Here is a 16758-nt window from a genome sequence, read left to right as displayed (position 1 = left end):
TTTTTTTGCCCATACCTTTATCGTTCATGAACTGCAAAATAGAAGCTTCCAAACGTGAGTGATTGAAGTACACTTCTGTTGGGTGGTTCCTGGTCTACCCCCTTGCCACTGTGTCATGTCTGTGCTTCATGATCTCACCTCACATAGCTGATCCGCAGGGGAAGACCTAAAGCTGAGCTGAGCTGACAGATTTTCTTGTGGGAAACTGAAAGGTGAATGGAGGGCGACAGAGGCTAAGAGTCACCAGAACTGGATGGCTTTTATGGCAGCTCTCTAGAGAGGAGGTCAGCAGAGATTTCCTATTTCCTGAATTTGGGTTCTTTCATAGTTTATTTGGACCTGTGAACTATCCCAGGATCCATCCCAATGTATTCTTACTTCCTTGAGCTAACCAAGGTCATTGATTTTGTTGTCGTTGTTGCTTACAAACAAAGGAATTTTAATACCCAGATTGGTTCCAGAGAATGGGTTATAGGCAAAAGACCTTCAGGGAGAGGTGGGCTCTCCGGAATTGATTGTATCTGGATGGGGTGAAAGGCAGTGCAACGCCCCTCTGTATTCTGGATGGAAAGCTAGCAGCTTCAGTGATCAGCTTTTCAGGCTCTATTGCCTTTAGTCAACCAGTTTCCATGAGCCCCTGAGCAGGTGGCCTTTGGGTACTGTTTAGCAGCCACCTTAGAACAATTAATGGTATTGGGGGAAATACGCCAGGATTATGGAACCACATGGTTGCTTTTAAGAGCACTGGATAATTTACAGGAGAAAATGAACCTCAATTCCCAAATCTCAACTCAAGACATTGAGTAAAACTCAGGACTTTGCTACTTTGCTAACCTCCTCAGGTTTCTTATATGAAAATTAAGGGATAGTGGAGCACCTGGGTGGCTCAGTGGTTGAGTATCTGCCTTTGGCTCAGGTCAGGATCCTGGGATCAAGTCCTTTCTCCTTCTGCCTATGTCTCTGCCTCTCTGTGCCTCTCATGAATAAACAAAATCTTGAAAAAAAAAAAAAAAGAAGCCTCGGTGGCTCAGCGGTTTAGCGCCGCCTTCAGCCCAGGGTGTGGTCCTGGAGACCTGGGATGGAGTCCCACATTGGACTCCCTGCATGGAGCCTGCTTCTCTCTCTGCCTCTGTCTCTGCCTCTCTCTGTGTGTGTCTCTCATGAATAAATAAATAAAATCTTAAAAAAAAAAAAAAAAGACTATTAAGGGATAGAGCTGACTGTTGGTATAAAGGACATGGAGAATGGAGAAGAAGCTAGAATATCATTGACTATACATTAGGGTTACCTGGGGTGTTTTGTTTCTTTCTTTGTTTTTAATAAAGAGGTCCAAGTTAATAAATCAGCATCTCTGAGGGTAGGATCCCAGCACCAGTATTTTTTAAAGCTCCCCACTTTGTTCCCAACCTGATGAATTCATTTGCAGCCAAGGTTATGAACTACTGAGCTAAAGAAATACACCAAACATTAAATGTGAAACATTTAAGACACTAAAGTTTGTTCATGGTCTCACTGCTAAGTATTCCTTACTCAGCTGGATCTGGTTAAATGTTGTGCCCTCAGGATACACTATACATTGTGCTCTGTTGGGCAGTTTGCTGATTGATTAACAGAACCAAGCACTAAAAGCTGGTCTGTGCTAGACTGGGATTTCCTATACTCTGTCCACCCGCCCCTTCACTAACTTTGAAGCCCAAAACATTGATTTCTAATGCCATTAGGAATACATCAGACTTGCGAGCAATTAGAAATTCTGTCCTGGCTGCTAGACTTTTTGGGTCAGATATGCTAGAGGTTCACCTGTGAAAATGGGTGTTGTCTTTATGGGGAGGGAGAAGGCAGAAAGAGGTGATAACTAGGAAATGATCTGAGCTGCAGCAATCTCTGGCTGTGGTTAAGTAATCTTAGGGCCTCTAGGTGTGAGAGCACCAGGCATTTACTTAAGGGCTTAGCCTGATTTTTAAGATTTTTTTAATGTATTTATCTGAGAGAGAGAGAGAAAGCATGAGCATGGGAGAGGGGCAGAGGGAGAGGGAGAAGCAGACTCCCTGCCAAGCGAGGTGCCTAATGTCAAGCTCCATCCCAGGACCCAAGATCATGACCCGAGCTGAAGGCAGATGTTTAACCAACTGAGCCACCAAGGTAGCCCCCCCCCCTTTTTTTTTTTTTTAACAACTGTACAGGTCTAGGAAATAAGCACTTGAATCAAGCTACCAATATCACAGTTTCTCTCTTAACTCTTGGACGTAAGTCAATTCTCAGGACCAGAACGCTTGCCTTAAGGGCTGTGCTCTAATAGTAGATAGGTGTACTATGGACCTTCTACCCAGCTGCTTCTTCAGGTGATGTATACTTGGAATAGAGAAATATCTACAGTTTTCAGGATCAGTGGTCACTTGCTCCAAATTAGTACCAACTTTATGGAGAGCTAAGAACACTGTGGCCCACTCACTGGTCAGAATAGAGACTATGGTAGGCAGATGGGACTCTCAACTCACTGGGCCATGAACTTTTCTCCCTTCACTCCATCTCATGGTTTATTTCCTCAGTTCCTAAGTGTAGATGGAATGGACATCCTTTGCAGAACCTCCACATTAGGTCTCTGCCCTGAGGAGTAAGTGTTCCTGTGGCAGAAGTCCAAGGAGAAGCCATTGTAGTGTTCCTTCCCTACTAGAATAATAAATGAAAAAGCAGGATCTCTTTGGGGGTAATTACCAAGGTTAGTACAACCACCAAAAGGTAGAAAGATACAGATCATTTCTGTCATATCCCCAAATGGACAGTGTACTCCATTTGACCAGTGAGTAGGTTTGATAGGTCTTAGAGAATGACAGTGGACGCTACAATAAAACTAATCTTGAGGTGATCCAAACTAGCTGCTGTTCCTAAAATGGTCTTTTTATTGGAGCAGCTTAATACAGCCTCTGGCATTTGAGAGGTAACTATTCGTCTAACCACTGCATTTTTATCCATTTCGGTTTGTAGAGTCCATCAGCAGCTGTTTGCTTTAACATGGCAGGGACAGAAATAGCTTTATAAATCTGTCTCATGAATGTCAGCTCCAGCCATTTGTTACACAAGGACATGTAATGAGTCACTGAACCATAGGATGTTATAATACTTCACTGTGTTGATGCGGAGCAGGAAATACCAGATACCCTGATGCCTTGGTAAGACACATATATGCCAAGAGAGGAATCTGATTCTCACAGAAATATAGGGATTTGACCCCTTAGTGAAATTCTCAGGGATTCAGTGGTCTAGCACATATTGAGATAGCTCCTCCAGGGTTAAGGACAGATTGCTACAACTGAAAAAGGCACAGTACTTTGTGGTGCCCTGGATTTTAGAGACAGCATATAGCACACAGGTGTCTTGTACTTATGTACCAGATGACCTGAAAACCTAGCAGTGCAAAAATGGTCTCTCTCAGTGGCCCAGGCTCTAGTCCAGGCAGCTCTGTTAGCTCTCAAGGCATCTAGATGATTGGGATACCTATTGAAGTCAGAAACAAGTGTCTCCACCAGAGTCACGGGGGAAGCCCACAGGATTTTAGAGCAAGCCCATAACCCCCCTTCAGGAAGATTACTATTTTCCCTTTGAGAAACAGCTTCCATTTGCTCTGTAAGTTGGAAACAGTGGGACACCATGTATTATCTGATCCACCTACTCATAAAGTTGACCATTTCCAGTAGCATTGTATCACCTATAGGTGGTAAGGGAGCAGGTAATGAAGGCACTTCTAGTTTATGGGAACAGGCTTTTCCCCACTCTGTGCCTTCAACTACCCTATTCCCATACCCTGCTGCTACCAATCTGTCTCTTTGCTCTTATGAAGAGTTGTTGGCTAATTAAGAATGCAGAAAGTCAAGCCTGACTTATAGGAGTTGTTGAGCAATATTCACTACTGGCTGCAGGTGTACTCTTGCATCCCACAGCTCCTATCAGCAGCTATCTTGAAGGACAGCAGAAGCCAAATCTCAGTAGATAGGATTTCAAGCAATGCCTTTTATCATGTACTTTGACTTGAAGGAAGCATGCTCTGACTCCAGCTCTGTAACCAATCACTAGTTATATGGCTAATGACTTGAAAAAAGCAACATTGAAAACTGGAGTGAAGGGGCGCCTGGGTAGCTCAGTAGGTTGAGCATCTGACTCTTGGTTTCAGCTCAGGTCATGGTCTTGGGGTTGTGGGATCGAGTCCCATATAGGCTCAACTCTAGGCAGGGAGTGTGCTTGGAATTCTCTCCCTCTCACTCTGCTCTGTCCCCTTCCCCCACTCATGTGTGCATGCACTCTCTCTCTGTCTCAAATAAATGAATCCTAAAAAAAGAGGGGAGGCATATGGGTGGCTCAAGTCAGTTGAGCTCTGACTCTTGGTTTTGGTTTAGGGCCATGAGATCAAGCCCTGCATTGGGCTCCCCACTCAGCAGGGAGTCTGCCTGAGATTCAGTCTCTTTCTTTCCCTCTCCTTCCTGCCCCTCCCTCGTGCTTACTCTCTCTTTCAAATAAATAAATAAATCTAAAAAAAAAATTGATAGGAAGGTTTGGGAACAAGCTTTGCAATGGAATCTTGAGAATTGGACTTAGAATCCAAGAAGATTAGAGCAAAGTAGCTAGTGCTTATAGGAATCACCTCCTGAGCACAAATCCTTATCTCAGCATCGGCTTCTGGGGAAAGCCAACACAAAACATACATCTAAGACCAGCAGCCTCATGGTGGCAAGTCCATATTGTTGGACTTCTTCCATTTTGGAGGGCGTTTGTTCCCAAAGAAAGAGGCACTTATTCTGAATGAGGATCTGCTTTCCTTGCCTGTTATACCTTGACCAGCAGTTTTGTCATACACAGGAGAGTGCCCCTGGCTGAGAAACTCACTTCACATAAAACAGAAGAGGTAGTGAACCAGCATGTGTGGGAATCCCTGCTTATGTTTGAGATGGGCCCTCATCTCTTTCTTAGGCATCCTCTTTCTCATTTCTCCCTCTATCTCCCACTGTATGTCAGTCACACCAGTCTTTCTATTCCTGAAACAGCCAGATTCATTCTTGTCTCAGGGCCTTTGTACTTGCTATTCCTTCTGCCTGGGATAGTAACATCTTTGTTACTGCTTCCCCCTTTGTATCATTGATATCTCCATGTACCTCAACAAGATGTTCTGTCTCCATCTAATCTAAAGTAGCTCCCTTGAAACATCCTATTATATTACAGTTTTTATTTCTATAAATTCTCTTGCTTTACTTTCTTCATAGTACTTACTATCCTTCTTGAGAAAAAGCATGAACAAAATTATTCCAGTAAATAATTGTTCAGTACTTCCTGAACACCTACTGTCCACCTGCTAAGGCACTATGCATGTCAACATAATGAAATAAACCAGTACCGATCAGATTTCAGAATTTTGCAACAGGTGAGATATAGGAACTGAAATTAAATAGCGTCCCTAAACAGCCAATTCTGAAATTTCAGGAGGTAAAACCCCCTGTGGAGAATAACATCAAAGAATGCAAATAGTTATGAATAGGAAACTGAAAAAGTTTCATTGGCCAATTTTTATGAGAAAAAGAAAAGAGTACACAAATTGCATGATTGTGCTGCATGTCCAAAAGATCAGGTTTTATTTTAAGGGTATGTAGTCACTTGTGTGATCAGCTTGCAAAGACCTCTAGGCCTGCTTCACTGCTTTAAATCATGCTCCTACATATGGAGAAAACCGATTTATAATATTCTTCTCCAAAGCAAGTTAACTCATACCCTGGTGCCAGGTGTCCATGAGTATGAAATGCAGCTGTATCATGAGTACATAGTAATCCAGCCACATTTGTCAGCTCTAGCTCCAGGAAGGTGCAAATAATGGAATTATACAAGTGGACTTGTAGTGATAGATGGTTTAACCAATCCACAGGGATAGAACTGGCCTCTGAAAAGTTGTTTCCCAGGCTAGTGTCTTGCTTTTCCGTATAGATGCAGCCTCCCTGTCCCCCGGAGGGAGGGGCATACATAACCATCACTGTGCTACATATTTCATCTACGTGCATGCAGTATAAAGTGTGTCCCCTGCGTCACACAATACGTTAGTTCTGAGTTACTCACCAGGAGTGTCAGAGAGAGAATTCAGTTCCTGGAAAGCATATGTCTAGACATCTGTTGTTTGGTCTCTCCCAGCATTGCTTTTCCTTTCTTCTCTCATAGAATCCTGATTTCCCTTGGGTCCATCCTTCCCCTTCTTTTAGTCTATATGGATCAGTGGATTTTTAATCACTCTCTAATTCTCAGAACATTGTATCCCACTGTCTTCAGTGATTAATTCAGGAAAGACTAAGTGACCCAAGTCATGCCAAGGAAACTCAAGGGCATGACATGAGTTGGAAATAATGGAAAATAGAATTCTTCATTCTGTAAGATTTGAAGCTTGGAGGATCTGTACCTGGTGTTGCTGGGAGGCACTCCACTAAGGAAGGCAGCTTGAACTAGAGTCAGTGTAAAGGACAGGGAAGCCGAGAGAAGGAACAAGACAGATTCCTGATGACAAGTGTTCAGCACCTGGCTCTGGAAGTGCCTGAAGCTAGCTCTCAGACTTTTCAGTTATGTGGGCCAATAAAGTTCCCCAATGTTTTTTCCCAAATATAGATTGATTTAGAGTTCTTTCACTTGGACCTGAATGTCCTCACTGATATAACATCCTTATGACTTTATTCTGTCTATAGTAATTAAATTTATTATTGATACACACCATCTTTCTTATTAGATGTAGCCCTGATTACGAATTTTCTTATTCGTAAATGTGGGCATATGATGATGGAGCAGTAGTATTTGTTAGGATTTATTGCTGTCAACTAATAAATAGCTGTATTTAAAAATTCTTAAGTTTGTGCTGAGGTGGATGCATGTATTCCATGAGGCCTCTGCATATGCATTTGAGGATATGTCCAGGTCTTTAAAATTCCTGTATGTGATGGATGATTCCAGTTGGAGAGATTTGTGGATTTGCAGATTCAGCTGCATGTAGCCTGGAGCTGGAGCTTTGAGCCACAATAAAATCGCTAAAAAATGGACAATCATTTTTATGTCACTAAATAAGGCTAAGCATCAACCCCACAATTTTAGGTGATTTATAATACTCTTTTCAAAGCATTAGAAGGAGGATGAAAAATTATGTGCCAGATAATCTGCGTCCTAATTTGAAATTTAAATTAAGTTTCCGTGAAAAATTATTTTCTCATTTAGGAAAAGCTATCTGTTTGCAGGTAGGATTAATAAATTTATAATGTTAATGTTAAAAAATTACTCCCAGAAGGAGCAGTTGGCTATAGAAAGGCCATCCACACAAAATATCTAAGTATCATCTAATCAAATAGAGCAATATTCAACCAGGGCTAAGAGAGGATGCCCATTGGGAAGGGTATTGGTTATTAGAATCTGGGAAGCATCTATATTTTCAAAAAGAATAGACAACATTAAAATACAATTTTGCATTGGTAAAATGAATGAAACAATCCACCATATTATTTTCATGACACAAGCTATAAGAAACAAAACTCAGTTAAATTCTTGGCTGTTCAGATATGTGAGTTAAAAAAAAAAAAGAGGGGCACCTGGGTGGCTCAGCGGTTGAGCTTCAGCTCAGGGCATCATCCTGGGGTCCCAGGATTGAGTACCATGTCGGGTTCCCCACAGGGAGCTTGCTTCTCCCTCTGCCTATGTCTCAGCCTCTCTGTGTCTCTCATGAATAAATAAATAAAATCTTTAAGAAAAAAAAAATTGAGAATCGGCATCGACTGCTAATAGGTTCGGGGTTTCTTTCTGAGGTGATGGAAATGTTCTAGAATCAGACAGTGATTATAGTTGCAAAACACTGAGTATGCTAAGAACTCCTGAGTTAGACACTTTAAAATGGTATATTTTTGCCATGTGATTTTTATCTCATTAAAAAAAGGGGGTTTAAGAAACTTAGTTCTAATAGACTATTGAAACCATTCTGTATCTTCAGCGCACAAAAAAAGTGGCATTTACCCTCCTATAATTTTTTTTTAAAGACTTATTTATTTATTTATTTATTTATTTATTTATTTATTTATTTATTCATAGAGACACAGAGAGAGAGAGAGAGAGAGAGAGAGAGAGAGAGAGAGGGGCGGGGGCGCAAAGACACAGGCAGAGGGAGAAGCCAGCTCTGTGCAGGAAGCTCTGTCCCGGGTCTCCAGGATCACGCCCTGGGCTGCAGGCGGCGCTAAACCGCTGCGCCACCGGGGCTGCCCTACCCTCCTATAGTTCTTTTCTTTTTTTTTTTTTTTTTAATTTGTATTTATTTATGATAGTCACACAGAGAGAGAGAGAGAGAGGCAGAGACATAGGCAGAGGGAGAAGCAGGCTCCATGCACCGAGAGCCCGACGTGGGATTCGATCCTGGGTCTCCAGGATCGCGCCCTGGGCCAAAGGCAGGCGCTAAACCGCTGAGCCCCCCAGGGATCCCCCTCCTATAGTTCTTAAAGTCAACTCTGCCTCCTGGGCAAGCACCGTATGATTATGCCATCTTTTGGCAATTGGGCTTAACATAGTTTGAATTGAGTCTTCTGCAAATTCCATAACCTGAAGGCAAGTGCAATATGGCTTGAGGGTGGATAGGTATGGAGTAAAGGTCTGGGAGGGGGAGTGGAAAGGAAGGGAGGGAGGAGAAGGTAGGTGAGGATGCCAAATTCCTAAGCATTAGGAGACCACGCTAAAGTTGGAAAGCCGTTAGAGAGAACTGGATGCTGATCTGTTCAGGATGTCCTGATATTAGATTTTGATACCTCTGGCTCAGAGAGAATCTCAGGAAGCTTTGCTAAAGAGAAAACCAATCCAAAAGTGCCATCAGTAATAAGACATTTAATAATACATGTACCAGGGCTCAGTGGTTTAGCATCTGCCTTCCGCTCAGGGCATGATCCCAGAGTCCTGGGATCAAGTCTCTCATCAGGTTCCCCATGGGGAGCCTGCTTCTCCTTCTGCCTGTGTCTCTGCCTCTCTCTCTCTCATGAATAAATAAATAAAATCTTTAAAAAATAATATTAATACACATTAAAGAGTCTGTAGGACAGCCTGGGTGGCTCAGCAGTTTAGTGCCGCCTTCAGCCCAGGGTGTGAACCTGGAGACTTAGGATGGAGTCTCCCGTTGGGCTCCCTGCATGGAGCCTGCTTATCCCTCTGCCTGTGCCTGTGTCTCTTTCTGTGTCTCTCATGAACAAATAAATAAAATCTTAAAAAAAAAAAAAAGGATCTGTAGTTAGACTTTATTAAACAGTAGTTTCTAAGTTCAGTTTCTATACCATTACCAAGGACTCTGGTTTTTCCCATCTCTCCACTCTCTGAGACATCCTCAATATGATGATTTATTTTCTTAGTTTGGCTCCTTTCATAGTCCTAAAATGGCTACCACAGTTCTGGGCATCACATGCCCAGATGCATGTCATCACATGCAGATGACAACATCCAGAGCCAGGAAAAGGGGGAGGATGCCCCTGTCTTAAACCCTTTTCTGAGAGACAAAAATCTTCCCAGAAACTTCCAGCAGTCTCTTGGCCAGAATTGCATCTCTTGCCCATGTCAAAGCCAGTCACCTGACAAGGATCATGAGATGACCAAGAATGATTTATTAATCAACAGTCATCTCCAGAGGCCAGACAAGGACTCAGTTCTTGTTGAAAGACATGAAAGGCAAACAAAATTAAGATTCTGTTAGCAAAGGCTGGAGGAAAACTCTTGATTAGCATTAATGATATCTGTCATGCAGAATCCTAATCTGAGCTTGGTGGTGCCCAACTGGCTTTAGTGGTGTCATGATTAATAATCTCCAGTGCAGAAAAGTGGCCTCGTCTACGGGAAAAAATAAGATCCCAGGCTTTGGCCAAAAATGTAAAGCTCTTTTGACAAACCCCTTTTTATTTTGAATTGTATACTTCCATGCGACCTCAGATGACCTCCTTTTACTTAGGTAGGCTTTACCAGAGAATCTCAAAAAAGCCATTGGAGATAGCTTGCCCTGCAGGCTGACCTGGATTTTTCAGTTTGAGAATTGAGATGGCCATTAATATTTGTCACATAACTATGTTTGCTCCAGCTCCCTTTTTGTACTCACACTGTAAATTAAAACCTTAACTAGTTTTCGATTATTGAAGAAGAACTATGATCTTCTCCTACTTTGCCTCATCATCCCTTAGCGCATAGTTTCTCCCTGACTTTTGACTAAGGAATGGCTGCCTTGCCTTCATTTGTTGTTGGTGTGTTTGCTCATTGAGTTTGATGCCGAGAATTTTTTTAGGGTCCTAGAATTAGCCACTCGTTTTGCCCGCTGCAAGCATGTCTATTCTGGTTTTGGAGAACATTTTGGAATCTAAGAAATTAACTTCTTTGCCTAACTTTATAGTGTATTTATGTAATTTACGATTCAGTGATTAGTTCAGAACATTTGATTGTTAGACTCCTATCTTATTAACAAACACTCTGCAGAATTTTGTTCCTTTCTCTAGCATTGCTTAGTCAGGGAAGCAGCATGACAGATTGGAAAGGTAATTGGTTCTAAAGTGGACCTAAGACTACCATAGAGGTTACTAGCCATGTAGCTTCAAACAATCGACAACTTCTAGGAACTCAGTTTCCTCACCTCTAACATAACTATATTGGAATTAAAATTAAAAAAATAAAAAATATAGGTCACTATGCAAGAATGACTTAGAGGTATTTTTAAAAGTTATTTTGTGGGGGGCACCTGGGTGGCTCAGTTGGTTAAGCGTCTGGCTCTTGATTTTGGCTCAGGTGATGATCTCAGGGTTATGAGATCAAGCCCAGCATTGAGCTTTATGCTCAGGATGGAGTCTGCTTGAGATTCTCTCTCCCTCAGCCTCTGCCCCTCCTCCCCTCTGCTTACTCACGTGCATGCACACATGCACACACAAGCTCTCTGTCTCAAAATAAATAAAGTCTTTAAAAAATAAAGTTATTGGGCAACCCGGATGGCTCAGCAGTTTAGTGCCGCCTTTGGCCCAGGACGTGATTCTGGAGACCGGAGATGGAGTCCCACGTCAGTCTCCCTGCATGGAGCCTGCTTCTCCCTCTGCCTGTGTCTCTGCCTGTCTCTCTCTCTCTCTCTTCTCATGATTAATAAATCTTTAAAAAAAAGAAAAAATAAAGTTTTTTTCTGTAATATTCCTGTTTTAATAAAAACTTAATTTTGAATTATTATTTTTTAAAAGATTTTATTTATTTGAGAGAGTGCATGAGTGGGGGGAGGGGCAGAGGGAGAGAGAGAAGCAGACTCCCCAGTGAGGTTGGGGTCCCATACAGGGCTTAATTTCAGGACCGTGAGATCACCACCTGAGTTGAAGTCACAGGTTTTGCCAAATGAACCACCCAGGCACCCTTTGAATTATTATTTTACTGATTAAAGAATCCTCAATAAATGTAACATATTTGGAAACAAAGCTAAAATATAACTATGATATTAGCTTTTATCTTTATAGTAACTTCCTTTAATTTATGGAAAATTTATATTTGGTATTTTCAGTAATGTAGAGCTAATGTCCCACCTCCTATAGGGGCTAATTAAATGATTTGGAAAGATCAAACCAAATCCATAGTACATTCCAAACAGCTGTGATTCTGTAATGTTTTGCCTTTGCCAAGACAACTTAGACCAGCTAAGGATAGTAGCACATTATGAAAATGACTTTCATCACTATTTTAATAAATGTAGTGGGCATTTGTTCTTTGTCTGTTCAGCACCAGTTTTTTCTCCTTGAAAATAGCACCCCCTTCCTTTGAGGAACTTTTCCTTCCCATTCCACTCCTTCTAACTAGAGTACCCCACACCTATCCTTATACCAAAAGTAAGCACATGACTGAGTCCTGGCCAAGCCTAGCACCATCTTCCTGGCCCCAATTTATGACCCACAGATAGGCATGTGACCCATACCAGGCTAACCAAATCCTAAGATTTTTTTTCTAAGTGAGATTAGTAGATTAGTAGAGAAAGTCCTCTGTATCATCAAGGCAACAAAACTACATACAGCTCCAGGGAGGTATGTGGCCATGTCTTTAGACACAGGAAAAAAGCCATAGAAAATGTAACACCCATAGAAAAGCAGAGAAAAATATATTTACTATATATATAATGGAATATTACTCAGCTATAAAAAAGATGGATAAAATCTTGCAGTTTGCAACAACATGGATGGACAGAGAGGGTATTTTGCTAAGTGAAATAAGTCAGACAGAGAGAGACAAGTATCATACGATTTTACTTACATGTGGAATCTAAAAAACAAACAGAACAGAAAGAGACTCATAGATACAGGAAATAAATTGTTGGTTACTAGAAGGGGTTGGACTAGGGGGCTGGTCAAATAGGTGAAGGGGGTTAGGAGGTACAATCTCATTTATAAAACAAATTAGTCTTGGAGATATGATGTGCAGCATAAGGAATATAGTCAACAATTTGTAATAACTTTGTGTGGTGACAGGTGGTAATGACTCATGGTGGGGAGTCACTTCATGATGTATAAAAATACTGAATCATGGGGCACCCGGGTGGCTCAATTGAGGGTCTGACTCTTGGTTTTGGCTCAAGTCATGATCTCACAGTTGGTGGGATTGAGCTTCGAGTCAGGCCAGCAGAGAGTCTGCTTGGGATTCTCTCTCTCTCTCCCTCTGTCCCATACTCACTCTCACTGTCTCTCTCTATATATAACAAATAAATAAATCTTAAAAAAAATACTGAAACCCTGATATACACCTGAACAGAATATTGCATGTCAATTATACCTCAATTTTTTTAGTACTTCAATTTTTAAAAATTAACTTGAAAAAAATAGTCTTAGGTGTGTTAAGGTGGTTCCTAGCTCTGGAGAGCCTAAGGGCTGCCCGATTCCTGGTATGTCCTCCTTTGATTCTGATTTTCTCCTTCCTGCAAGTCCTCTTTTTGCTCAAGTGAAGTTCAAGGTGAATTTCTTTTATTGGCAGTAAAAACAGCCCTGACAAATGCAATAGGATGTTCGTAGTCTTCCATGTTACTTGGCTAACAATCAGTGCTTTCCAAACTTATAAAGAGGGTTATGGAAGAGTCATTTTTACTCTTGTGAGATATGATTATTAGTGTCTCATTTAACACTATGTGGCTTTCTTTAAAGGAAGAAATGTCACTTGTAATTAGAGTAAAGGGAAATCTCCACCTCCCCAAATAAACATTGGACAGCCTTCACTGACCTTCCATTTTTTACGGATGAAATGGCTTTCTCTGGCTAAGGTTGTTGCTCTGAACCTGGACTTTGATTGAACATTGCTATTTTGGGTCATTTTTATGAGGCCTGCATTAGCCTAACTCCGTCTTTCACTCTTGCTTTATCTGTGTAGCTTCCTAACAATAGGTCAGCTTACAGCTGCCAGCTTGGGTCTGGCAGTCATCACCTGGGCCAGGTTACTTCTGACCTCCTTTCAGTGGATCTTTTGGTTCTACTCACGGAGCTTGTATCACTTGACACTGATTTCTTTTCAGCCGTTGCTAGGATACGCCATCAGCACCCATTCATCCTTTAGAATTACAGCCAACCCAGCTTTGCCTGACTTCTCAGTATTGCAAAAGAGGAGGCAATGTCGGAAAGATTTCCTTTCCGTTTTGTGAAGGGTCACTAGGAATGTTATTGAGGCCTCGGGGAGGGTAGATGCTCTCTATGTAACTCAAATGTTGGTTAGGTTCTTCCTGCTGCTTTAGATTTAGATAAAATGGACTCAAACTCTCTCTGCTCCTTTCACATTTGAAGAAAGCCCAACAGTCTATCCAAAGATTCAGGGAAGGGTATGGTTTACATTCTTGCAGATTAAGCTCTGGCCCCAGATTCCCATTTCTGTTGAGCTAACATATTCAGAAATAGTTCATTCGATAGAATATATAGCCCTATATGTGCTATACGTCGCTACTCTACATCAACACAAATATGGAACTCAACCCCTTCTCACACTTACCATCAAAAACTACTCACAATAGATATTTTTGGGCCTACCAGACTTTAAAAAGAGGATTTGGGGGCAGCCCTGGTGGCTTAGCAATTTACGCTGCCTCCAGCTCAGGTCGTGATCCTGGAGTCCAAGGACGAGTCCCACGTCGGGTTTCCTGCATGGAGCCTGCTTCTCACTCTGCCTATGTCTCTGCCTCTCTCTCTCTCTCTCTGTGTCTGTCATAAATAAATAAGTAAAATCTTAAAAAAAATAAAAAGAGGATTTGGGTGACCAATGGTCTTATTTTACAAAAGGTTATCAGTCTCAAAATTAATATTAGGTATAAAAATACCTGATAAAAATTTTCATTTATTGTATTATCTTTTTAAGATTTTATTTATTCATGAGAGGCAGAGACATAGGCAAAGGGAGAAGCAGGCTCCCTACGGGGACCGCCGATGTGGGACTTGATCCCAGGACCCCGGGATCATGACCTGAGCTAAAGGCAGACGCTCAACCACTGAGCCACCCAGGTGCCCCATTATCAAGTATTTTTATTTTTATTTTTTTAAACATTTTATTTATTTATTCATAGGAGACACAGAGAGAGAGAGAGATAGAGAGAGAGAGGCAGAGACACAGGCAGAGGGAGAAGCAGGCTCCATGCAGGGAGCCTGATGTAGGACTCGATCCTGGGTCTCCAGGATCATGCCCTGGGCTGAAGGCAGCCCTAAACTGCTCAGCCACCCAGGGATCCCTCAAGTATTTTTAAATGTCCTCCTCCACTCTGCTGTGTTGCTTGCTTCTCCTCTTTTCCCTTCTCTTTCCTGTTATTTCCTGCACTGTAAGTAAAAAAGAAAAAGAAAAAAGAAAGAAAGAAAATGAGTTCTCATTTACATAATACAGAGCAATTCAGTTTTCATCTATCCTATGCCCAAATGTCTTTGCATAACTAAGGATTTTGCTTTGTCATGATAGTGTATGAGGGCCCAGGTTATCAAAGAGTGTGTCATGGGTTCATTCTGTTTCACATCAACATTTTGGGGGCTTACTGTGCTAAGTGCTTTCCATGTATATCTCATTCAATTCTCAAAGCCCGCCTGGGAGGCAGGTGCTGTTAGTGCTCACCTCACAAATGCAGAGGCAGAGGCATAACAAGGTAAATGGCTGTGCCCAGGGACACTCAAGCTATCTGATTTTAAATTCAAGTTCCAGTTTTCTAGCAACCACTAGAAAGAAACCCAAGCCGGGTGATTGGAACATGATGGCCTCATGGAGCTGCATGTAACCCATGTTCAAAGCCCACCTTTGAACTACGTTCATGTTCTCACCAAAATAGAGTACCGTGTTTCTATCTTTTTTTTTTTAGGATTTTTATTTATTCATATGAGAGAAAGAGAGAGAGAGAGGCAGACAGAGACACAGGCAGAGGGAGAAGCAGGCTCCACGCAGGGAGCCTGATGCAGGACTCAATCCCGGGACTCCAGGATCACGCCCTGGGCTGAAGGCAGGCGCTAAACCGCTGAGCCACCCAGGGATCCCAACTATCTTAAGTTGTATTATTTCTCATCTCTTTTACCAGCAGCTGAACAGAATTTGTAACCTATTCCTAACCAGGAATCTCAAACAGAATTCCTAACCTATCCTGGGGTTAAAAAAGTTAACTACTTAACTAGTTGTCAATATTTAAAATCAATATTTAAAAATGAAGTGATTATACATCATAATCTAGATTTCTGCACTTCTTTTTTTTTTTAATTTTACTTATTTATTCATGAGAGACACACAGAGAGAGAGTGAGAGACACAGGCAGAAGGAGAAGCAGGATCCATGCAGGGAACCTGATATGGGACTGGATCCAGGGTCTCTAGGATCATGCCCTGGGCTAAAGACAGTGCTAAACCGCTGGGCCACTGGGGCTGCCCCTGCACTCTCTTGAAAAGTAAACCTGTCAACACTGAGACTGTTACCCTTGGCAACAACCCGCTACAGCTCGACAACCAGTGGATAACTCAATTATGTTACTTACAGGCTTCGTCACTGTGTGTCCCCCAGTCCAGCAGCTTGGTGAGCAGAAAGGAGAGGTATTGGAGGGACTGAGATAGAAAGTCAACGTGCCCATCTCCTTCCCTACTTAGGAAAAAACCATGTGATGGGACATTTGCATTTCTGGAGTATAGGGGTCTGATGAGAGGGAGTTTCTTGGTCTCTTGGCTCAGAAGTTAAGAAGAGGGGAGTGGTCTCTAGCTTACCTGGAGCATGGTGAAGGCATTGATGGTGACCACTAATGAGGGCTACATAGGGGTGGCAGTGCTAGAGAAAGTGGTTGACGCAATGGACAGCACCTGAAACCCTGGCATGAGTGGTCATGGAGCCCCTGAGGTCCAGCACTGACAACATTCCCTCCAATACCAAATGAACCCCCTTATGGGAGACTGGGAGGATCTAGGGATCATGAGACCAAAAAAAAAAAAAAAAAAAAAAAAAAAAATCCACAGGGGGCTGAAGAAAAAGATGACTGACTCTTTACTAGAGTATGGGAATCTTAGACTCTTGAGATGTCACTCCTGGGAGCAAGAAAACTTCATCTCCAGACCTAGAAACACTAAAATGCCCCACATGGCTTGGACTGGAACTATTCTCCTACGATGGGATCTCATTTAGATGTTAACTAAATTCAAGTAAGGGAATAGCCAGTCAGCCTTGGGATTCCCCAGAGTTTCCTTTACTGCTCTAATTGGTGCTGTGTTGATTCATTCACTCATTTATACATGCATGTGTGCATTTCTT

The sequence above is a fragment of the Canis lupus genome, chromosome 15 (genome assembly GCF_011100685.1).
Source record: "Canis lupus familiaris isolate Mischka breed German Shepherd chromosome 15, alternate assembly UU_Cfam_GSD_1.0, whole genome shotgun sequence".
NCBI classification, from domain to species: domain Eukaryota; kingdom Metazoa; phylum Chordata; class Mammalia; order Carnivora; family Canidae; genus Canis; species Canis lupus.
Note: the sequence above shows the minus strand (reverse complement) of the source record.